At 38.9% G+C, this 23,462-nt stretch overlaps 1 protein-coding gene across 3 annotated transcripts in view; it reads left to right on the forward strand.

Moving 5' to 3' along the window:
* ARHGEF28 (Rho guanine nucleotide exchange factor 28) overlaps positions 1 to 23,462 on the forward strand; it is a 117,961-nt gene that overhangs the window by 19,568 nt on the left and 74,931 nt on the right. Inside the window, exon 1 of one of the 3 annotated variants that reach the window (XM_051788150.1) lies at positions 11,161 to 11,559. The exons of the other annotated variants lie outside the window; for them this stretch is intronic. The gene's annotated coding sequence lies outside the window, so the exon portion shown is untranslated. Of the gene's footprint in view, positions 1 to 11,160; positions 11,560 to 23,462 lie in introns of those variants that run through there. 3 annotated transcript variants of the gene reach the window in all.

The raw sequence follows: 23,462 nt of genomic DNA on the forward strand, positions 1-23,462 counted from the left end.
CCCTTAGATGTCAAAGCAGTAGGAGGGAAATACAAAGTCCTGAAGAGGTTTGAGAGACAAACTCCCTCGGACTTTAAGGGTCCCAGCTGTAAGTTAGAGAGTTGATACAACATTTAATCAAGTCTGCCAAGAGCCTGAAACATGCATTAGTTAAAAGCTTTTGGGTTTTGGCCTGGATAGGTACAAAAAAGGATGTTAATAGATATTTTACTTAGAGTTCATGTTGCAGGCCACTCCCCCACTCTTCTCATGAGCATCATATTTTTCCTGATGTTTATCCAAGAACCTTCAGTTCCTTCTGTTGTAGTTAAAGAATGCTCACCTAAAAAGACTGGTTCTAGAATTAATCATGTTGGTATAATTTAGAGGAATGGCATTTCACAGTCTAGTTGAGTCCAAGTTCATTGCTAGAAATGGTTGGTGGATGTCCTATGACAAATAAATGTAATGAGAGGAAAGAATAAAATAATTCTGAATGAGCAGTCACAGCTCTTAGAAGTGAAGTGGAATAAAAAACAACATGTCTTTTCTGAACATAGTGATTTCTGAACATTAGTGATTAATTTAAATTAAAATTACAGGCCATGGATGCCAAGAAGCAGTTTCTGTCTCTATTAATGTACACAGGGAGTTACTCACCTCTGGTACTCAGCAGCTGTCCCATCACTTACAGAGAGAATCTGTCTTGCAAGTTGTCTTGCTTTCTGGTCAGTCATGCAGAATGTCTCACTGCCACTAATCAAAAGCTGTTGCTGGATAAATTTGGGCTAAGGATGAAAGATCTGCAGTTGCTGGATGGCCATTGCTTATGAAGAATTGCCATTGACCTGGAACACCCTTGGACACTGCCCAGAAGGTGGTAGGGTTTTATTTTAAGTCAGAAAGCTTTTAACAGTGGTTTGGTGCACAGTTCAGGGCAGAGTATCTCACTGTTTTATCCGTGTTCTCAATCCTTGTGCTTTATTTTTTGGTTAACATGAAAAAATTGTTCAGATGTGAGAGGGGTAATCAGAGATTTGGTTTGTGCCTAGAGAGTTAAAAAGGATAATAATGGTTATTGTAACTCTGTCTCTCCAGGAAGTTTTTCTGCCTTGACTATCTGTGAATGTAGTTCTTTATTTATAAATGGACTCTGCCTTTGAAAGGTTAAAGAGCTTTAAAAGCTTTAAAGGGCTGCTTAAAAAAAGCAAAAGCTGTAACAGTGAAGTTTTGCTGCTGTGATTCTAACCAAGTGAGATATTTTATCTACACAGACAAAAAGGAAGTGGTAATAAAAGAGAAGACTATGTTACTGTAGGCATTCTGATATACAGAGTAAATGTAATTTTTGTCACTGTTTTGTTAATGTTTATGCTTTATTTATGACTATGATCATTCTTTGGGGAGCATATCATTAAACAAGGTTTTTTTGTGGCTTTTTTTTATTGTAGAAGAATGGGGTGAAAATATATGTGAAACTTTACATTAGGGTATGCTTTTGAAATTTTTGTAAGAAAACCACGTGAAATTTTCCAAGTTTCAGGTTTCATCGCAAACAAAAAGCTGTAGTTATGGTTTGCTTAAGAGTATAATTTTTTTTGCAGACCCAGCTGATTTATAGCTGAGATTGGAAACTTGATGGCTTCACATGTTTTTCATTGAATATTTGGTGCTTTTAGCTGCTTTCCTTTTAGTATTTTAAATTGCTAAAAATTGGAAGACAGGCTGCTTCCATATGAGCCAAACAGGAATAGATATTCATGCAAGCTTTTGGGAAGTAAAAACACAGCACTTAGCCCATTTCTTTGGGTGAGCACTTTTTTTCTGTCTTAAATATTTCTAATTCTTAATGGCATATAGCTTGAAATCTGAAGGATGCTTTTTGTCTGTCTGTTGTAAACCATTCTTTAAACAGATGTGAAAACAAGTACCAAGTCTCATTCAAATATTGTTTAGACAGGAGAGAAAAAAATAAAAGGCCATTACTTGTTTCATTTTGATGTGTAGTAAATATTTGTTCACATTTAGTCAACTTCTGGAACAAGTGTTGGATCTTAGGAATGAGTACCTTAAGTCAAAGCCTGAAGAACTCAGCTGTAGTTTTGTTCACAAGCTTGGCTAAGTTCTTCATCAAAACCAGTTGAAACCCAACCCAGGTGTGGTAATGAGAGATGCTTGGGCATAACCAGCTGGGTACCTTCTTGCTTGAAACACAGGCAAGAGTTATCCTCGGTGTGTTGTGAGTGCAGAGAGTCAGAGCGCATCTCAGCTGATACCAGAGTAAGCTCTGCCAAGGCAGCTGCTATCCACATAGCAAAATTCTCTAATTTTTAGTTATGCTAATTGTTAATTTTCAGGTTTATAACAACATTTTTATGGAAAAAGAGTATGTTGCCCTTGTGAGACTTTTACAGGTCTTGTATTTTTTTGTTTCCATGTATTTTTCATACTTTTTCACTTTTCAGATTTAAATATATATATATAATATATATTACATTATATATATTTTTATATATATACATACATAAACAAAATTTGAACACAGTGAAAAAGCTGAGATGTGTGCCCCAGTTACAATACAGAGCCTCTCTGAACATTTGAAGTGTTAGATGAGCATGTCTTCAGCATGCTGCATTGGGTTTGCCTCATGGGCACTGTTGCACTTGAAGAGATGACATCTCCTTTTGTACATTGCTGTTAAATTAATGCTATTAAATGAAGGTGCAGTCTTTTGCCTTCTCTCTGAATAAAACAAAACCTGATCTGAATTCGTGGGGCCTGGAAGCCAGCTTTGCCACTATTTAGTTATTTTCAAGGGGAAGACTGCTCTTTTAGGTTTTTGGCTATTAATAGAAGCAATACAATTAGAACCTGAGTTATGAAAACAAATTGTGGATCTCAGGGAAGGGAACAGTGTCTGTACATGTTTAGTTCCCTCTAATGAACAAGGAGATCTTCCATTTTATTTCATAAATGCATTGTAATTGTTTTCTGGGAATAGATCTTGTGGGGTGAACTGAAATACTCAAAGTTGCTGCTTTATAGTCTGCCTTTGGAGGAAACCTTCCCTTTTTCTATGGCATTTTTCACTTTATAGCCCTCTCCCTGTCCTTTTCGTTGTAAATCGCATTACTCTTTCCACTTGGTGTTAACACATTCCTGCTAAGGTACATAAGTTCAAACCTGACTGATGCATGTTTTTGATGTAAATTAAAGAAAATTCTGTCTGTCTTTTCCTTAGTGAGAATTTTAGATTACTTTTTATTCCTGTGGAAGGAAAGGGAGAGGACTGCCTGTTCTCCTTCATGGAATTAGGAAAACAGTGGGAACAGTGGATAAGTATGTATAGGTCTGGTAAGATTTGTGAGGAGAGGTAATTGTTTTGTGGTCAGAATGCTCAGGGAGTTAGAGAAACAGACAAATCTTTGGCCCAGTATGAATTTGCCCTTTTGGAAGCTGTGCATGGCAGACAGAGCAGGATGCTAGCCTGTGCATTGGGAAGTAGATGAATGTCTTTCAATGCTTGCTGCTGACCCAGGAAACTGTGACATGGGGTAAGATATTGGCAAGCATGTTTCAACCTGTGGGTCCCCAGCGAGTGTATGATTCTCGTCTCCTGGTCAATGGTAGTAACAGCAGAGAGGAGGCATTTGAGGTTCCTCTGACCACAAAGGGGCTTTTTGGGAAAAGCGCTGAGCACTTGGAGATGATCAGAGTGTTGAGAGCAAGTACTGTAAGAGATACAAGAGATAAAGTTTCCTATTTAAGACCATATATAAGTAGTGGACTCAGAAGCTGGCTCTGTTGCTCAAGAGACCAGATATGAAGCTGTGGTCTGACCCAGCCTCAACTTTCAATCGGCACTAGGTTGGAGAAGCCTGCTTTTCTAGCTGAAAGGGTGTCCCCACCTGGCATTGGGTGGTGCTCAGTAAACAAGTGCTTAAACCAGACTGCTGGAGAGAGCATTTGGCTGCAGTACTAAAGAATGAGGAATACCCCTCCAGAAAGAGTATGCTGTGGTGTTTTGCATCTTTGTTGGGGTCAGTAAGCAGCAGAGTCAACCGAAACTTCACATGATAGTGTAGGTGGGGCACCACAGGCAGCCTTTCCTGTGTGGAGCTGGTGGATGGGAACCTTTTCTAACCCTCCTGCTGCTAGAACCGCTGGAGCAAAACTCCTTTAAGCCCACCTTTGTGATGGAGCTTAATCTTCCCTCATCTCCTTTTCTTCTGTAGATTGATGCCAGCCTTTGAGCGTTCACACAGGTGTGCTCTCAGATGGGCTGTCACAAACCTGACTTCACGTGTCGAAGTGGGGTGTACCGAAGACAGCTTTAAAAATAATCTCATAGCTAAGGGAAAAATGGAAAAATTAGCAGTAATGCATAAAAGTATGAAGCCAGAAAAAAATGGAATTTTTCAGCCAGCTTTGATGTCTCCCCCTGCATGTCAAGCCTTGAGGTTTTTAGTCTGCCTCCAGGAAATTAATGAGATTCAGAGCCTGGAACAGGCTTAGTCATTTCTGTCAGAGAGAAATACTTGGTTTTAGTTTATTTTTTTGGACATAGGAAGGGATTCAGGTGCAAGGAAGAACAAAAGGATTCTTTTAATGTTTAAAACAGACTGAGTTTGGCTCAGCTCTGTGTAACTCAAATAGAATGTTTTGGCTGGAGAACTGGGATGCAATGTAAAACAACATCTTGATAGTGCAATTTACAGCACCACCTGCCTTGCAGTAGTCAGCCTTGTATGAATCAGCCAGCAGCACTGGCTTTCAAATCTTAAGAATTGTTGGTTTTGTGTATTGATGAAAAATGGCATTTTATACCATATGAATATGCTGTAGAAGCCTTGTGTTTTCCTTTTTTTCCTTATTCTGTTCCAGCTTTGCAAGAGTGCAGTTAAATTAATTACATTGGATTTTTTCCACTATTGGGGGTGGTGTTGTCTATTTCTTGACGGTTTTCTTTCTTTTTGTTAGTTTTTTTTGTTTGGATTCCCCCTCCCCCCCCCCCCCCCCCCGCCGTTGTGCCACATTTGAAATCTTCCTCAAGGGAATGGAAAAATAAAGTGAAAAGTGTGGGGAAAATGCCATTTATTCTGTCACAGTGAGGAGCTATAAGAGGAGGTGATAAAAGAACTGAAACTAGAAAATGTTTTTAAGAAAAAAAGTTGCTAAACCCCTGTTATTTCCAAACTTTACCATTCTTTAATGCAAATCTTTTCTTTATAGGCAGATCTATTTAAAAAGCTTATTATCAATATCCTGTCTTTTTTGTTCTTTTACTTTGATATTGCTGATCCTGGAATACAACTGCAGCAGATTTTGGGTGAAGGGATCCCTGGTCTTATCCTCCACTTAGAGCAGGGCTTGCTTCAAGGTTGTATCAGGTTGCTTAGGATCATGTTTTGAACAATTCCACAGACAGACAGTTTGTAACCTACCTGGGTCACCTGTCCCAGCATTTGACCATCCTTGTGGTAAAAAATAGTTTGCTTGTGTTGAAAGAACATGTTTACTTTTCCATTTAGACTTCTGACTTCACAATTTGTATTTCAGATTTTAGTATCATGAAGCTATTAGTTATCGCTTTATGTCATCAGGTTCTGCTCACTCTTGGGTAAGCCATGTGGGAGTAGTAAGAAGAGGGTAGCCCAGCAAACACATCATCTAGAGAAGTAAAGTGTGGGGAGGAGTGTGAGTGCTGTTTTTAAGTTCACTAGAGGTGAAAGCAGCCAGTGAAGCTTCTTGGTGGTTTCACTACTATGTGTGTTCATCTGGTCATAAACAAATCTAGTATAAAGTTAGATGAAGGTTGTTAGGGTGGGCAGATAAAAATCAGTTACTAGACTATTTGTGGTGAGATAATAGAAATTATTGTTGTAGATGGTGTTTTCAAATGACAAAGATTAATTACTATAATTTTTAAAACTCATTTCTTTGTAGCAGGCTTATTCATACTGCCACCAGATTTGGCCACCAGAAGGGTAACTTTATCTGTTGCAATGTCAGAGCAGAGGGAAGGCTATCCCTCATCAGAGAAGGCTTCCTACAGGCTCTGTTTTTGCTGAGTGAGAAAGTCCTAATCTTATCATGCTCAGAGCAAGCTTACCTGGCTTTTTTTTGTGATGTTACAATATACGTTGAAACCCAGTGGCCCCAGGCCAAAGTTGAGAGTAAAGTTTGCCTTTTTGTTTCTGTGTTTTTAATCCAAGTATCTGCTCAGATGTTTAGTGTGTTTGATATTGGTTGATGTTTGAAGTAGATTAATTTATCTGCTGTCTCATCATTGACAATATATATATACAAATATATAGTTAATATATAGTTGGAAGCATCTAAAGAGCCCACTTTGGTGTCTAAAGTTGGACTTCAGCAGAATTTAAGTACTCCAGATCAAAGAGCAATCCTGAAATATTTTTTTTAGTGAACATTTTAATCTTTGAATGCATAATGTTTGCTCAGGGTCTTGGTTCTGGATCACAGCATTTCCTGTGTATTTCAGCTCCCTAGTGTACATATAAATGCATGCTAGGGAGTGCTAGTGACTTTCATCACTGGCTGGTGCTCTGCTGGGGTCCAGACTGGTGGCATAGAGTTGAGCCTGCTACAGTCCTTGTGAGGGATAGTCTCTGAAGTACAGAAATAGCACTGGGGCCAGTGCAAATCACAAATGGTGTTATCAGTCTCTATTCAGAAATATAGCTTGGGAAAGGGAAGACACTAACAAACATTTTCATACTGTAACTGAATGTTACGTCATTCTCTGAGCAAGTGAGACATCCAGGCTTTGAGCATCCTTTTTCACTTCTGATGTGTGTCATGAGAAAGGCATCCATGTCTAAACAGCAGAGGCTTCTCATAGCTGATTGATTGTAGTCAGTCTGCTGCTTTCTTGGTCTTCTGCTTTGCATCCCTTGGATTTCCCTCTGCACCATAACCCATTTTCAATTACTCTGCAACAGAGGGGCCAGGGTATGCTTCCACTGGAGGAATGATCAGAGGAAATTTGAAGTTGTGTGTGTTCAAATCCCATCTAGCTGAGGAGGAAGTTGTACTGAGGGCTCCCATTTTTTAAGTGGCACATCAGCCACATGTTTTGGGAAGCCTGAGCCCTGTTCATTTAAATGTTCTTCCATAGAAGAAGGTCTCAGATCCAGGCACATCAGGATGTTTGATGTGTAGTGCTTCGCTGGGCTTTGAAGCTGTGAGTTGGAGTCAAATCCTCTGGGTTGAATTTGTTCAAGGGCAGGTTGGATAGTGCTTTAAGTAAACCTCATCTAGTGGAAGGTGTTCCTGTCCTTGGCAGGGTCTTTGGACTAAGTGGTCCTTGAAGGTTCCTTTTGACCCAAGGCTTTCTGTAGTTCCATTTAGCAAAGCATTCGGCAAAGGCTTGAGTTGGATTCAGTGGACTTTAAGGTTGCACATGCTTGAAAAGTTTGAAACATAATGCTGTCTCGTTTAATAGTGGTGTAAACACTATAGTTCATATTAAAGTTGGTAACTAAAATATACCAATGATCATTGACTCCAAAAACTGAAATCAGAAATATTCTGTAGACCTTGGAGGGAAAAACCCCTGTGGCCCTGGATCATATGCCCAGTTGGATGTATTTTTACCTAGAACATGAAATGGGAAGACCGAGAAAAAATTTTATTGCCCAAAACCTGGGGAGAAAATTGTTGCATAGGCAGGCTAATGCACCAGGTCGCATGTTGGCTAGCCACAAGTAAGAATGAGTTTGAACGTGATTTTTTTTATAAATAATGACATAACATTTTGTATGTGTGTTCTAGAAATACTCAGGTACATTTTCTGTATATGTTTAGGGATATTCTGGTTTAAAGAATTTTTCCTGCATCTAAATGTTAATGTTCTGTTTCTGTTAGAACTGCAGTGAAAAATGGGTTTCAGATAATACATGCCGGTTTGCTGGCTGTTACAGTTCTGTTAGAGTCCGTGTCCTGAAGCTCCCTTTTACTCTGATGTCTGGATTTTGTTTTGTTTATTGGAGGAAGTGTGGCCTGGTTTTCTGGGATTTGACTATCTGAAACTTTTAATTACGCTTGAAATGGAAGGTAAAACATCTGGATGGCTGTCATCAAATACTCAGAGCAAAAAACTTTATCACCAGTGGAGATCCTACAGTAATTTTCTCTGGGGAGTGGTAGAGCAAATTCCTCAGGTTCCTTGCCATTCTGGCTTTATGCAATGCGGAGATAAAGGATTCTTTTGAATATAATAACACTTTAAATCCAGCATTTTCAAAAAGGGGTTGATGACTTTCCCCCTGCCCTCAGAAAGGTCTTTGCAGAAAGCAGCTCTCCTGTTAAGATGTTAAGAGGATGTACTCAGCTGAGACATGACAGCAGCCTTCAATTACGTGAAAAGAAACTGTGAAGGGAAAGAAATGAAGTATCTTTCATTCAAATGGGAAAAGAAGCAGCAGGCTTATACTGAGAAAGGGTGAGCTAGATGATTGTTGTTATGGTGAGGGTAAAATTTTCCCTGGTGAATATTGCCCAAGGAAGTTATGTTGGAAGGTGTTTAGAAGAGATGAGACAAAAATTAGGCTAAAGGCAAAGAATGGACTAAAGACCACTTGAGGATTCTTCAGGATTTTTTAAAAAATTAAATATACCTGACACTTTCAGAGGGAGTACTTAAACTGAATAGGAGTCTGCTGTAAGCTACTATATTTGAGTGTAAGTAGATGACAGCTTTGCTCAGTGTATAAGTGTTTCTGAAAAAAATGCTTATTGGCTTTTTGACTGCATAACTAGTCTCTCTGCTAGGGGATTGCATTCTGTCAGACAGTTTATCTTGTAAATATTGATGTAGAGAGGAAATTTGGCAACAATTTTGCTGTTGACTTCAATTCTTATTATTTACACCAATGTGTGCACATACCTACATATGCTTCGTGAGCTTCACCTTGCCATTGCCTCTGGAGTGTATAATTTTCAATTACTTCTTCTGAAGTGGTTGGTTACAAGGGAAGAAGAAGTCTGTTGAATAGGGATCATAAATTTCAATGAAATTTTATGAATAACTGGAAACCTAGCAGATTTCAGATGATTGTTCTAAGATCTGTAGGGTAACTCCCCTTAAATACTTGACCTTGTGGAAGCACTCTCATATTTAATTTTATACTAAAATATCAGTGTATAGAACAGGTTGAGTGGCACTTGAGAATATTTTATTTATCGCTTTTAAATTGCAGAGACTTTTTGTTTGAGAATATATGTAGACAGATAAATCTTTCTTTGAATAAAGGCCAGGGAATGGCTTGAATGGTGATTCATGATCTAGTGATTAAGTAATTGTTGTATATCTTATTTTAAGCTTCATCCCATTGCACTTCATGATTATTTGCTGAGAAGAGAGGAGAGGAATGATTGGTGCAGGAGGTCACCTTTTGGAGGGGAGAGAAACAAGAATTTTGTGGCATATTTTATGCATGTGGGTGTTAGCTCAGCTTATAGCTCTCTCTGCTCTTACCATCCTGATAAATAGCCTGCCTTTAAAAATCATACCACCTTTTTTTTCTTTTAAATTTTTTAATTTAGATACTTGGCTGTGTTGCCAGATGTTTTGTGTTGTTGAGACAATACAAAGCAGCAGGAAAATTGCCCCTTAACAGTCTTCTGCAGTATATTGGGGCATTTACTGGTGCTGAGTACTATACTATATATAAAGAAAGAAATAAATAATGGATTATCTAATTCAAACTGTTTTCTTTGACTGATGAAATTAGATGGTATTTGGATATCCTTTAGCTCCGCATACGCAATTAAGTATCTAACTGTTGATTTCAGTGAAAGACCAAAAGTGTTTCTGCTGAAGTAATTTTTTAAGTCTGAACCTGAGCTGTGATACTTCTGCGGATGATAACAAGTGTCTTTTAATGCCTCCTAGCAAATAAAATACTGGTTTTTGTTACTGATGATTTTGTTTTGCTTGCTGTGTTTTTTCAGAGTCTAAACATAAAGAAACTCTTCTCCAGCTTGTGATCAAATTGGGCTTGGTTAAGCTTTTGCTGTTCCTGGAAGCCCAGCCTGGAGGGTCATTGGCATTAGCATTATCTAGTGAGGAGGGAGCAACACCATTAGATTTAGCTTTTCAACATGAACACTCCAAACTAGTTGAGCCCTTCACAAAGTGAGTAAAATGGTTTGCTGCTTCCTCTGAAAATGTCCTGTCAGTTAAGGAATGTGGGTAATGCTGTTGTTTATCTTGAAAGAGTTGCCTATTTTGTGCTGGTTTCTGCTGCTTTTTGCCAGTATTATCATTTTAAGTGGTAAACTTGTATTTACAATTAAAGGAAGTTTGTTATTTGCATCTTTCATTACATTTGCAAGTCAATTAATAGTCAGTTAAATGACAGAGGACCAGCTGCACCATCAGGTACCTCTCCCAGAACTATTGCAGCTGAATCCTGATGCATTACAAACAAGAAAAGACATTCCTTAAAAAATATACATAGAATTCTGCTATAAGCAGAATCATAGGACCTGACTTTCATGAAATTTTGGCAGACTGCGATCTCTCTAAAGCTCAAGTTTGAACAAATAAAGGAGAGTCAGCAATAAAGACAGTGCTGCATTTATGACTGTTTTGCCAGAGAGCTGCCACACTGATAAATGACTTACAGGACAAGTGTTTTCTGGCACCTTTCAGCTGTTTGGAGTTCCGTCTGTACAGTCCTGAGGACCTGCACGGGGGGGGTGTGTGTATGTGTCTTGGGATACCAAATATTCAGCATCAGACACCCCTTCTCACTCTTGGCTTTTCTTTGCAAATAGATATACACAAAAATTGGGATACATTTTTACTCTAGTATATGGCTCTTTTGGTTCTGGCTCCATGCAGCCTACAGTTTATGTGAGGCTAATCTATACTTCAGTATGGTGCATTCTGTTATGACTGTCTCATTTGTTTGTAATGTCCAAACAATACCGTATTCCCTTGAGATACTTTGTTTTTCACTGTTATGGGATAACAAATCTGCTAGCTGCCAGTTGTGTCCTATGGCTATATATGGCAACATTTACAGGAAAAGGTACTATTGCTCACTTATAACAATCAGGAGAAATAGGTGTTGTCACAGCTTGCTCTTTCTGGCTCCTTTTACTAGTGAGTAACCATCTAGAGCTAATATTGTTTTTTCCCAGTTGTTAGCTAGAAGTAGCTGTGTGTTCTTAAGGCTCAGAGGAGTAATTGGTATTTGTTTTTCCAGCTGTGCTTTCAGTGAATGTTTCGGATTTTCTGCCTCTGGTTTTTGCAGTGGGTGTGTTGGGGTCCTGACGGGTTGTGCCGAAGGTGAGCAGGAAGCTCACTGGGGCCATGCTTTGCTTCTACCTGTGCACAGAGCACTTTAAAGAGTGATTCATTCCAGCTTCCAGGGCAGTCACTTGCTTGACATTGCAAGAGCAGAGATCTGCGATGGTGCCTGCGTGCAGTTTGTTCATGCACTGGGAGCTCTGATGCTGACATTTAGCCACACTGCACAGCACTTACTGGAGTTGCACATTAAGCTCTTCAGAAAATACTTCTGGGACAGACCTCCTCTTTACCAGGTACTATAGCTTTTCTTCATAATTTCCAGCTCTAAACTTTTCGGGCTGGATTTGTTTTTTCTCAAGTAGCCCTTTAGTTTAAGCTGCCCGTGTCACTAATCACCAGCATAATGGCATGATTAATGTTGTGGGCTTCTATTTTGTGTAAGTGTAGCACACTGTATGACTGAAGCTGGAGCATAAGAGATGTTGAAGCTTTGTCAAAGCCTCCTTTGCCTCCCAAGTTGTTTTTTAATTATGGTGGACTCTATGGTGAGTATCTTTCCCTGAAATCTCTATGTCTTCAATGGCATCACCATTGTATTCATTTTAATACTTTGAAATATTTAATTTAGTTCAATTTTTTTGTTTGGTACTGTAATGCTTGGGAACCTTGATCAAGAGCCAGCCCTGGTCTATTATTTACAGCAGAAATAGAGTATAGACTTTTGCTATAGTGTTTAGTTATGATATGGTTGGTCTTATTTCAGTGTAAACTGTCTGAAGCACTGTTATGATATCCTTCAGGACATCTCAATTTCAGTAAAATAAGGAGGAGAATGCTTGCATGTACAAGTTCTTTAATAGCAGTACAGAACTGAGATACAACTATATAAAACTAGTGAGCTAAAAACATACTAAAAGTTGGCTTTTTTCCTGGTCTTGAAATTCAGCTTTTCTTTTTCATGCTTTGCTTCAGGTTTCCTTGTTTGTGCACTGATTTTCTTGAGTTATCTTCATTGCATTCTGTATTTCTTTTTTTAAAATTAGAAAATGATTTGTATATAGTGTAAAACAGAGAAACTTAATGTGTGGTATGTTGTATAGTCCTTATGTATAATCTTGTGTAACTAAATTGTCAAGAATTTGACTTGTTCCAATACAAAGAAGTTGTTCTGTGTAACTTGCAGAATCTCTACAACTGTGTGTGGCTTTTCCATTGAGACAATAGTAAACCCCAAAGGAAAATCAAGACTATAATCAAGAATGCATTCTTATTTTTATAACTGGATTTTTCTTGCACTCATAAAAATCTTCATTTTTCCTTCAGTCTGTGAAATGGGGAAAAAAAGTGTGGTATGTTAGATATTCTCAAAGACAAAGACTCTTAAAGGCTAAAAATTCTGCACCTGGTATTTTCAGGAAAAAACCTACTGCCGTGGATTTGTGAGTTCCCCTTTTGCTAATTCCTCTGGTCACAGCAGTCTAGATTCTGTTGTGGGGACCCTGCTCCCCTTCTGCTCAGCATCGGTGTTGCACCACTTTTAATAAAGCAGAAAGAAACCAAAATAATTGGGAAGATCACACGTTTATTTAGTCAATTTCTTATACACTAGATATCATCCTGGATTATATGTGAGATGATCAAACTGTCATGTTTAGACTATGTATTATGTCCTAAAGGAAAGGTAAAATTAATTTTATCTCTATTGTAAACAAGGGTTTTGAGCACTTTAGTTATATGCAAAGCACTGGTAGGGAATTAGAGATTTTTGGTGGGCATTAGAGATTTCACAATACATAGTGTTTTTAAAATAGAGGTAGAATTTATTGCTGTACTGGAGTATTTATCTCATCTACAGCAGACTAAGGCTGTATAACTGGTATCTTGAGACTGTATAAATGACCACATTGCTATTTTATGCTTGAGTCAGAGAGTCGTGAACTTAAGCGAAGGAGCTCGTCTCATTTATGGTGGCATGCAGCTGTGGATTTGTGTGAAATGGCTGACTTAGGGAGGAGCACAAAATATTTTTGCATTTATTCCTGCAATAAAATACTAATTTTTCTCAAGTGTGTTCTTCATTCTCTGCTCTGTGGGCTCTTTTAGTTCCTTGAGTATTCCTTAGAAGTCTAAAATGGTAATGGAAAAGTTAAAACAAGCAAACTGTCAGTAATCTGCATTCACCTATAGGGGAGCCATGCCTCCACTAAACAGTTCAGAAAGGGAAAACTAACAGGTTTTGTGGCTGTGCTAGGCAATACAGAAGAGAGATTTCTGAAGATGGTGAGGAACAACGTGAAATTACTTGAACTCTGTGTGACCTCCTTGGGGCAGAGATTGCTGTGGTGGTAGTGGTGCCCATCAGTGGGGCTGTGTGGTTCATTATGCCAACCCTGGAGACCTAGACAGGGTGTAAAGGTGATCCACTTGGCTGTCTCAGCTGCTGGGCAGCACAGCCAGTGCAGGGGAGAGGTCAGAGGAAGAGAGATCTGGAGGAGAGATCTGGGGACTGATGGACACCTTTGAAATGGTGTCAGAGTAATGAAAAAACCAGAAAGGTCAAACCAGGATAACAATCTGAAATTATTAAGATAATTTATGATAATTTAAGTAATTTTATTACATGGTGGTGAACAGAGTTAGTAGTTTCACAAGGAGGAGATGACTTCTGCCTGGTAGGCATGGGAATAGGAAACTGCCTAGCACACCAACAGATGAGCAGAGAAAAATGCAACTATCCCCACTGAGGTGGGGATCATAGATAGCTTGACAGCTTCATGGCTTTCAAATCAGTTTGGCTGCAATATTCAGCCCAGGGTCATCCCTGACTGCTTCTTTTCTGGTTAGATTACCACGTCTTTACTCTGCTACTCTTGGTAGGTGGCAGATACATAGGCAACGCGCACTAGGAGCAAGCGGAGCTGTAGAGGAAACCACACAAAAGGATACATTATTTCTTCCTGTTGCCTTACTTGTAATCTCCGAGGGTAATTGCTGAAATAAGAGTCTGGATCGTAGTCCCCAGTTTCTTTTGAGTAGCGGTGATATAGGCAGTGTGCATATGAGTGAGAGGGCAGACTGGCCTGGGACCACAGACATGGGAAGAGAGTGGCTCCTGCCTTCCAGGCTGGGTTTACCATATAGCTAGTGTATAGACCTGGTTTATTCTCTTTATATTGCCTATCCATCAAAACTGCTTGAGGATGCTTTTGACATAAAGTAGACTTCTGAACAGAGCTGTTGTGCAAAGGCGCAGTGCTGCTTTTCTCATAAAGAGGTTCTAAGCAGTGAAGTACAAATGTTAAATCTGATCCTTTATATCCCCTGTGTATTGTAAGCAGGAGGTAACTTCTCTCTGTGGTTAGAAATATTTTATTGGTTTCCCTCTTGAGGAATTGCTGTTGGTTTCCCTTAGAAGGTAGCCAATAAAATATTCCTAGTGGAATCTCTATCAGTGATTTTAGTATTGCTTATAACATATTGATTTGGTAGTCTTTGATATTATTCTTGAGTTTTCAGATAATGTCATGGGCATCAAATACAGTTACTGTAATTTTTATTTTTTTTTATAGAGTATTAATTCCAACCAAGTTGAGACAGTGGAAGGTCCAAAAATGCCCTGCAGTACAACAAGCTCTGTAGAAGGTACAGATTTTTTTCTGTAATGTTGCAGTCTTTAAAAGCTCTAGAAAGTCGGCACAGATTTCTACACCATTTATTTACCCAGGAAGATCACATTTCACATGATGTTAGAGACCTTTAAGTAAAGAACAGTGGAATATGTATGTCATACATTATGAGAGTTGTGTAAGTCGTGATATTCCTTACAGAGCATCGGTTTTCCAATGTCAGACTGAAATTGTTCACAAAATATTATGGCATTTATGGTGACTGGAAAAGCCTTAACTGATTTCATTTAAAGAGCCAGAAAAATGTGAGATAGTTCCAGGAGAGGGCAGTATTTAACTGAATGAATGCTCCAGCCTGTAAATTCCAGTAAAGCCAAATAAGTTAATAAAGATAGGAGCAGAGTAACGTTTTGTATGGGTAGTTTTGGAATCCAGCCCAGACTTCTTAATGTGGCACAATTTTCATTTGTTTCCATTAGGCATTCAGTATTTTGGTGAGTGGTTTACCTCTAAGGGTTGCAGGACGGTACTTGTGAGAAAGCTCTTTCATTACCAGAATATCTCCATGTGTACTTCAGAGCAAGCATGTCTTAGATCTGAGGAGAAAATCTCAAAAAAAAAAAAGTTCATTCTTCAGTGTCAGAAGTGCGAGGCTTGGGGGTTTACATATGATAGTTAGGAATGAATTAAAAGTTTTCATCAGTTGTCCTTTTGCTTATGTAGCTGGCACTGTATATTTGGATGAAGCAACAAACTGAAAACTGAGAGCTCTGTGAGAGAGAGGCTCGATCTTGCTTCACTTACTGAGCGCAGCAGAAATGTGAGCACCTGCATAAACTACTGACAGGACCAGGACCAGACTGAGGAAAAGAAAAGTGACTGTAGATCCAGGTGTCATCAGCTAGTAACTTCAAGTGAATGGGCAAAATAGGGACATAGTCATTGTGTATTTAAATATGTATGCTGCTATTGTTAGTATTGGAAAAAGAGTTTTACACCCAACTTCTCTGGCAGTGTTCAGGCAAGTGTTCTGCCATTAGAAGTTAAATTTGCAAAGGAATGTTAAGCAACTGTTAGCAATTACATCTGTTATTGTAAGTGTAAGTGACTATTTATCATATGAGGTTTGTGAATGACTTTGGTGACACAGTGTGTAAATGCATTGATTCTGGGTGTTCATCTGAGAGCTGTGCTCTGACCAGTGTGATCTTTATGCTGCATCTTGGGGATAGAAAGTGAATGGCTTGCATTGGTAACACTATATGTGGTAGTACCTTGGCCAGTGTGACTCCTAGGTGATGATTACTTCAATATTTTTCAAAAAGCAGTTTTAATTCAGTCTGACTTGATGCAAGCAGAGTGCAAACATCAGTGAATATTCATTGCCCAGAAAGAGAATTGACAGTTCAGGATGTCTACTCTCATTTTGGGTTCTGGTTGTAAAGCTGCTCATCCTCTTTGCCAAATACATTTCTCATAGAGGATGAGCAGCAAAGATATTTGGCATAGACAGTGGCATAGGCACACCCACCTGTATGTGTTTTTTGTGGAAGCTATATGCTTTTGTGCCTTCATGCATCAGACTTATTTTGTGCCTAGTTTTAAAAAGAAAATACATTTCAATTCAACAGCAGGAAAAGCATGCCACGTTTTGTTAGTATTCAGGACCTATACAAACAAATGGTAGTAAGCATACTTGCATGTTTTACACTTTGTTATTTACTTGTAGACATAAGAAGCCTGTAACTACTGTTAGGCAATGAAGTTTTTCATCTTCTTGCATTTTAATATTGTCATAGGTTACCATATTTCTGTAAACAAGACTTCTCTCTAGCTACCACCAAATCAAAAAACTAAAAAAACCATGAATGGTGATTACTGGCAACTAGTAGCTTGTTTTACACTCTCACTGGCCAGCATTCAGGAGATCAAAAACCCCTTTGTTTGAGATTGAGTTAAAATTGTTGCTTCTAGAAGTAGACATTTTATGAAATGACTGTACTTTTTGCTATGTTCTCAGTTACATTCTCCTTTATAAAGTGACTGCTAAGCTCAGGACTTTATTTTGGCATATTCATATTATGAAAGTATCCCCCTCAGATTTCAAAACTGCTGCCATTCCTAGAAGTAGTAGCCACTCGCTTCTAAAGTCAAGATCAGCAGACCTTTAGAACACAATGCTATCAGAAGCCCTGAGCTGTTATCTAGAGGAGGTTGCTACAGCAGTATTTTGCTTCATGTGAAATGCAATCATGAAAGCAGTGGGTCAGTGTAAGGTGGTGCTGCTGGCTTAGTGGTGAATCTCCCATAGCAACTTAATTAAATTCAAATACATGGAGTGAAATATAATCCAGTGAGGATGCAGCATAAAAGGTGAAATAAGGTGGTAATTCTGTAGTTTGTGTGCTTTTTTTTTCCTGTTTTCTGAATAAATTTCATTATTTAAAATAGATTTAGTAGATAATGTGTTCCTGAAAGCCTGAGTGATGCTTTTGTTCATTTGCATTCCTGTAACCAGGTAGCCAGATTACTCCTCTTTGCTGTTTCACAGTAGTCCTTCAGGGTGCATTTGAGCAAAACTTGGAAAGCATGGGGGATTTTTTTGGCATATACTGTGTCCTTCCCCACAGCCCTTCGAAGAAACCATAAAAAAAGGGGGGCGGGGAGGAAGAAGAAAAGTGACAGAAGTGAAGTTATTTTTTATTTTTTTACTTTTTGGGGTTAAAAATACAAGGTCTAATTTCAGAAAAACTGCATGAAACCTCTGCAGAAGAAAAGCAGAGCTCATCTGCTCAGCAGTGTTGGTATAAGGCACAGCACTGGAACTGTTGGTTTTCTGAGCGTGTGGGGGTTAATCAGCAGCTGGCTGACAAATTGCAGTGCTTCATCCTTGAGACAGCATGGTTTATTACATCTGAGCAGTTAGTCTCTGAGAGAGACCTTGTGGGTAACTGTGAGTCCTTAATTGGACTTAAGTGGGAAAAATGCTTGATGTAAAAAATACGGCAGGTCCCATTGTTGGCTTCTTGGAGGTATCTAAAGAGTTTTGGGAGAGAATATATGTGAGAAGTCCCATTACAGTTAGTCAGTCATATTTGATCTCTAGTATTATATTCTGCTTTTTGTTTATAGGTATCTGTTTACAAAACCAGAAGACCTCGGTCTTGGTATTTTTTAATCACCTGTTAAAGCAGTAGCTTAGTTATTACCTGGGTATGACACTAAAATAGTAATTCAGTAATTGAGAGAAGCAAAATCTAATCAAATCTGGAAAATTTGGTGAAGATTTCTCAATACCAAGTGACTGCTGCTTTTTCTTTTTTTTTTTTTAAATGTCTGAATTTAGTGAAATATTGCTGAGTGACACTTTTGTTAGGTCATTTTTATAAATGTGGTGATGACTGTAAGGTTTTTGTTTGTTTTGGTTTGGTTTTTTTTTTGTTTTTAATTTTAATTACCACCTGTGTGGAAGATTGATCCATTTGTTCGAGATTCACGTGTTTCTCTGCAGTATGCACTCATTTTTGGTGTCTATGTTGAAAGTGTATATTGAAGCAGAGTGTTGTAGCTGAACAGTCTTGTTAGGGGAAAAGATTCTGGTTCTGTATTGACTGCCTCTTGTTTTGATCTAACAGAAAGGCTGTAGCTGACTTTGTAAAGCGTGAACTGAACTGCGACAGATGTGAGCAGATCAGGCACTGGAAATAAGCATCTTAGAAACACATTGCTGTTTCCTCCAAAGCACAGTATATTGGCTAGTCAGAGTACAATTAAACTTGTAAGAAAACAGGCTGAAAATTGAAGTTTGTGGTGCATATCTTAGAGTCTGGAAGTAACATACCATGTCAGTTGCATTTATGAAAATGGCTAAAATGAAGTGGCTGCTGCTTGACAGTGTTTGAACTAAATTCTGAAAGCCTATAGGACAGCTTACAGCTAAGCACAAATACAACTATATGTCTTCAAAGATAGAGCTCAAGTTTTCTGTTCCTAGCCTTTCTAAGACTACGTGGTTCCTTTGAAAGAAAATGAAGATCATGTCTTGTTGGGCATTGGTAAGAAAGAATTAATAATTTTGACTTCCAAAAGCATACTATGATGCCAATTACACATGAGGCAATTTCTTTAAAAGAGGTTAAGGTAATTGACATTGCAGCTTAACTTGGCAAAGGATCAATCAACTATATCTATGTCAGTGGGGGAGCATCTTTCAAACTGTCTCTAGCACACACTGGTGGTGTATCCGACAGTATCATGATACCAGGATTTTTCAGTAGTATATTAGCTGCTGTAGCAACAATAGTCTTGAAAATACTATCTGATAAAGCCATGTATGTGACTGAAGGTGAAACGAAGCATGTGGAAATGTTTTGATGCAACAGTGAGTTGTGGGGCTGGTAGGAGAATAAAGCCAGTACATATAGCCAATATAAACAGTACATTTAGAGACTGAAACTCAACTGGAAAGGTGTTTTCAAGTTTTGCGGAAAACTCCAAGAGCAATATGCAAACATCAGCTCATGAGAAGCACGAGATGGAAAAAGATGATGAGTAACTAAGCTCTGCTAGTGGGAGCTGCTGTGCCAGGCGGAGACTGACATCACTGGCCTGTGGTTCGGTGTTGAGCTTAGAAAGAGCAGCCCAAATGGTGGCATTCAGACAACCTGTACACAGACTTTAGTGCTGCAAAATGAAGATTTGCTCTGTGTGTGCAGAAAGGGTGGGATATATGTGCGTGAAGGGGGGTGGCATATGTTAGAGGGAAATGAACTGACATAGATGTAAGATAAGAAGCTGGTAGATAGTTATCTCAGTAAAATCAGCATCTATTAATCAAGTTTTTTAGTTATTATGGTAAATACTTGTACTCCAGCCATTTAATTGTGTTGTCTCAGTGCTTGTCTTACTGTCCCAGCCAGGGAATATGAGAGCTACATAAGGGAATTGGGGCTAGTAGCAAAAATGTCAATATTCACAATTAGCCTAACTTTAGTGCTTTTGAGAATAGGACACTATCCTCAAAGTGTCACAAGGAAAGAAGTCCTGTCTTGCTCCATAATGTGATGTACATGAGATGTTAGTGCCCATATGTTCAAATCTCTTTTGTCAAGCAAGACAGAAAGGATTGGCCTGTATCTCAGTGTAGGAGGGAGCCACTTGGGGGTGATTATGGTTTGTTAATCTGAAAGCCACATTTGCTTCAGTCTCTACTCCATTTATACCATCTGGACAGAACATATGGTAGCTTAGAAGCTGACAGAGTGGAAGTTCTCCACCCTGAAATTATAGCTGATACTTCTTTCTTCTTGCCCCTGAAATGCCTTTTCCTTCTAAGGCGTTATTTGCACAGCACTGCTTGTGACAGCTGGAACAGGAGCCAGGTCCCTTGGCTTCAGACCAGCTTGTTCTCTGATGCTTGTTCTCTGATGGTGGGCAGCTGCATCAGATCCCGAGTCCTCTTCAAGGAACAAGCAAGCGACTTTGGCCACAGTTCATAATGTTAGGAGTGGTAGAGTGTACATTCTTAGAGGAGATTTTTGGTAAAAAAAGAATGGTGACTTTGCCTATGACATGGACAAAACTTAGGCGCTTAAAACTTGATTTAAATATATTTTCTTAGATGTCTTAGTTATATATAAATAAAATTATAAATATATACATAAATGTGTAAATACACATGTATCTGGTTATGCACCTGTGTATATGAAATGTGTCCTGAGCACAGGATCATCTTGTATTAAACTAAGGAGAATTCCTTGTTGTAATTCCTGTATGAAAAAGAACCAACTCTCTGTCTCTACCCCAAATTCTAATTACTTTATACTACAATCAAGAAGTCGTTTGTGGAAAAACTGCAGTGAAATTTGGTTCTACTTGTTCTTGAAGCCACTGTAACCGAAAATTTGGCTGCCCTTTGTGGGGGTTGGAGCATGGACTTGCTGCTGGCTGCACCCTAGGCCCTCCTCGCCCACTGGGTGCGTACTCAAATTGGTCAAAACACTCATCACATAGACATCCAGTGGGATTTTGCTATTGACTTCCGCAGGGCCTGGAGGGCTTCCAGTCAGTACTGTGTATGAGATCTGATGGGGCTGAAGTGCAGGCTGGGAGGTAACTGGGCTGTTGGGTGTGCAATAAAAAGTGGAAGTGGGGAGGATGAAGAAGAATGGATATAGAGTTTGATGATAGCCAGAAATTTGTAAGTTGTCCAGAGCTGGTTTTACTGGGTTTTTTTGACTGTAAAAACGAGCATATATTCTAACCTGACTCGTTTAACCTTATTGCAAAATATCACGGTGCCCTTACCCTGGATTGTTTTGAACTATTTCTAAAAAATTGTTCGTTTGGCAGCGTTGTTAAATGGCAATGTTTTTGGCAGAAAAGCACACAGTGGGGGATAAGGAAAGAAAAAGAAATAGTTGTCAGTGGGGGAGAGGAAGAGAGAAAGTAGCTAAGGCGGGTTGAATGAAAAAGAATGAATAGAAACAAGCAAACTCTGGAATCTCACTGGTAGTTGGATGTGTAAATTAAAGTGGACTTCTAAGAGTGACAATGTGAATGCTCTTTGAATGGGTGCAAAGTCCCCCACTTCTGTTTCTCACTTCTTTTTCCATGTGGCTTTTGCTTTTAGATTCTGTACCAAGAATCAGTGTTGTCATGGAACGGTTTTTGTTGGCAGGGACCTTTGAAGAAGTAGTGGCTCCTGGAAGGACTCTCCTGTTCCTACTCTCTTCCTTTCAAGCATCTGGACTGTTGTGGCTCTTTCCCCACACTCAACAAAGTTTGGGGATTATCTTTGCACAGGGTGCTTGCAACATTTAGTAGGATGCTAAAAGGGCACAACTCTCCTTGCTCCTCGTCTTCTTCATCTTTGTGTTGGGACCTGGCTGCCTTAGGCATCAGATTTAGTAGTGAGTCTTGTAGTTCAGTTTTGAGAATTGTAGTTCAATTATTTGTGCAGGAGGATCTTTGGAAAGCCCCTGGAATCCCAGCCCTGTGAGTGTGATGGGCCAATAAGATACCAAGAAGATGAGGGGTTTTGGTTTTGCAGTATTCAAGAATGGAAGCAATAGGAGTGGGGTACAACAGGCTGCTAGACCATGCTAAACAGGAGGCTGTACAGAGACATCTCAGTGCTGATCACACTTGCCAGTGTTCTCTCCCCTCTCTCAGTCTCCTTTGAAAGTAGTTAGAGATCTGTTTTATGTTTACAAGAGAGAAAAAAACCAAACCCAACCCAAAAAAATCCCAAAGCTTTTTCTTTTTCATTGAAGGGAAGCATTGAGAGAAACACTGAGAGAAACCCAATATCTAGTTGGAGAGAATAAATAAAAGAAATAAGCAGAAAGCACACACAAAAAAGGATTTCTTTTCCTTTCAATGTTATGCCATATGTATTATTGCCAGACATTGTCATCCTCAGACTCAGCAACCCTGTACATTTTGAAAGAGAGTCTGGGAGGTGACAAATGAATGCTGTTACTGTTGGGCATGTGACAGTGTGAGCTGGGTATGTGTTTTTAAACATTTATAATTCCTTCCTGCTTTGCCTGGCTGGTTTGGAAAGTGGATGCCCACAAGACCATTATAAAGCTGCAAAAGTTTTTCTTTTCTGATAAGAGAAATCTAACCCCCTAACTTGTTTTTCCTCCAAGTACATACAACTTTTTTTTCTCCCCTTAAACTTCAGGAAGGCAGGATGATGATAATTTTCCAAAATATTTTCCCTGATCTCCTAGTTACAGTGCCAGTGACCTAGTGGTGTCTGTCTTAATCTATTCTGTTTGCTCTGCCAGTGGTGAAAGACTTCTGCAAGCCATGTTTGTGAGAGATAAAATTACCCATGCCAAATTTTTGGCAGTTCACTCTATGTGACCAGGCAGCTACAAAACATTTTTAGTAGAGTCTGCCCTTTGATTTTCATGGTTCCACAGAAATCCAAGTTTAACCACGGATCAGTTTAAGGAACAGAACATAATGATCATAATGATCTTCTCTGTAAACCAGTGGGGCTGTACTGTAATCTGCATAAAAATCTGGTTTTGATGTTGCTGTTTTGTTCTCTTTTTTGATTATATTCCTCAGCATGGTTGGTAAGACTTCAAAGTGGTGGGGGTTTTTTGTTTGTTTGGTTGGTTGGTTTTTTGTGTTTTGTTTGTTGGTTTGGTTTGGTTTGGTTTGATTTTTTTGTGATAGAAAAAAACCATAGTCCTGCTGCCTCGAGTCCTACCTTTGTGCAGTTTTTGTTAGGTCTGTAAAATTATTATTTTTTTTGTACTTACTGCTGTCATATCTTTTGCTCCTTTTGTTGGTGTTTGTTTGCTTTTGAGGGTTTTTTCTGGACGTACTTTCAGTCAAGTGTGGTTATATTGACATTAGAACTATAGGAAATAATTTAATGGTTATTGATAGATAAGAGTGAACATTACCTGTTAAGTGTTGCCTATCTGAGATAGTTGCAAGAATCCTGTGATTCAGGCCATGCAGATTTTTTCTTCGTGGTCATTTTTTTATTTTTCTGGCAGCTTTCAATCCTATTGTTCCGTTATGTATGCCTTGGGAGAGGCTGG

Source organism: Manacus candei, unplaced genomic scaffold (genome assembly GCF_025592945.1).
Source record: "Manacus candei isolate 608988 ecotype Guabito, Panama unplaced genomic scaffold, ASM2559294v1 h1tg000024l, whole genome shotgun sequence".
Lineage (NCBI taxonomy): Eukaryota > Metazoa > Chordata > Aves > Passeriformes > Pipridae > Manacus > Manacus candei.